Here is a 2,061-nt window from a genome sequence, read left to right as displayed (position 1 = left end):
TTTACTAGTTTTATTATTCTTCAAAATATATTTTTTCAATTTTGGTTTTAAGTTGATTAATGAAATTATATTATAAAATTTGTATATAATATGGTAATATGTAGAAATTTATTATATATATATATATATATATATATATATATTCAAGTTAGGTTCAGGAGATATTATTTAATTATAAATTATCTTGTTACTTCTGAGATAATTGCAAAGAAATGTAGCAATAATAAAACTCTTTTTTATTGTTTTGTTGACTTTAGAAAATATTTTGAAACCATTTTTAGAACAAAGAAGAGGCTAGAAGAGATGATGGGTCCTCTCAAGTTGAGGGTTGTTGTGACAAGGTTGTATGAAACTGTTAATGCCAAGCTTAGGACCATTGAGCGTTGGTCAGAAATTAAATGCAATATTAGAGTCAAGCAAAGGTGTCCTTAATCACCTACCATTTTTTGCTTATACCTTGATAAGTTAGAAGATTGTTTGGAAGATGTAGGTTGTGTTGGCCCCACGCTCACTATTATGGTCATAACTCTTCTCTTTTATGTTGACATTATTGTTTTTTGGGCAAGGAACCATTATGATCTATAAGAATGCAAAAACACTCGTGGATCAAACTACAAGATCTAAAAACCTTCTGCAAAAGAGATCAAAAAAATTGAAGAATATAGAAAATACTTCATTGCTTGAGGAAAAACATTGTACATCAACCTAATTTATAGTATAAATGGAAGTTTCTAACGAGAGCTAGATGAAAAGACTTACAATGTAGCAAATAAGGATGGTATGTAAGCTTAATATTTCCAAGTTTTTTTTTTTGGCTCCATAAGTAAAACGTAGGGAGAAAATAAAGAAAAAAACAAAGAATGGGTCTTGGCAATGAGGCTTGCTTAGATACGCATGTACAAACTCTCATAAGTGGAGAAAAGGAGAAAAACCCATAGGGAAAAACTCCCCGCCCCTTCGGCCTGTAAATATCCCTTAGCCACAAGATGTGCCTTATCTTTTTCAATATAGCCATCTGCATCATATTTGGTTATATAGAACCACTTACAAACATAACAAATTTCATCCCTTTGGAAGAGGAACAAGGTTCCAAGTATGATTCTTCATTAAAGAAGAATACTCATCTATCATTGTAGCTCCCCACTCAGTTATTGCAACAACATTAGAAAGTTGTTGTGAATCTTTAGAAATAAAATTACCCAAAAGGGGGATTCCTTTTAACTATTGTTGATTTGATGCTAGATAATTAAAATTAGTTGCTTCATAGTCATATCTATCATCCTATGTTCTCCTGCAAAAGCTCCTCCTTTAGGATTCAACTAGAACATGTTGCTCCTTATTTGACTACTCAAGTTTTAATGGTGTTGTTGGTAGATTTTCTTCTCGTTGAGGACATTCAATATAACTTTCTTCTTCTACCAGAGCTACAAAAGAATCAAAATGCTTGGAACCATTATCAACAATTAAAGAAGAGGATTATATATTTTTGTTCTCATCAAAATGAAAATCTCTTTGGAACAAAACATCCTTAGAAGTAGGATCAAAGAATTGATAAGCCTTCATGTCCTCACAATAACCAACAGATATTAAATTGTTGGCTCTTCTTTTCCATGGCTTTGTGCTTTTCATATGGAATTAATGCCCAAGTAAGATTGCCAAATACCCTAAAACAAGAGACATTGTGCTTCTCATGTGTCCAAGCTTCCACTAGAGTCATATGTTGAATTTCTTTATGAGGCATCATATTTTGAATATAATTGGCACAATTAACTGATTCGGCCTAGAAGGCAGGTGCCAAGTTCTTAGACTAAATCATACAATTTGCCATCTCTTTGAGTGTGCAATTCTTCCTTTCAATGACACCATTTTGTTGAGGAGTGTAGGGAACAAAGTGATAATGAAGAATGATATGTTCTCTATAGAAATCTTGAAATGCCTTATTGATATATTCTTCCCATTATCAATGCATAACTTCTTAATGGAGCATGATGATTGTTTCTCAACAAAATCTTTAAAGGTATTTAACGTTACAAAGACTTCACTCTTGTACTTGAGGAAGTA

The sequence above is a fragment of the Pinus tabuliformis genome, chromosome 3_1, assembly GCF_031772625.1.
Source record: "Pinus tabuliformis cultivar Carrire ecotype Pingquan chromosome 3_1, CPIR1, whole genome shotgun sequence".
Classification (NCBI taxonomy): Eukaryota; Viridiplantae; Streptophyta; class Pinopsida; order Pinales; family Pinaceae; genus Pinus; species Pinus tabuliformis.
The sequence above is the reverse complement of the archived record's forward strand: the minus strand, read 5'-3'. Positions refer to the sequence as shown.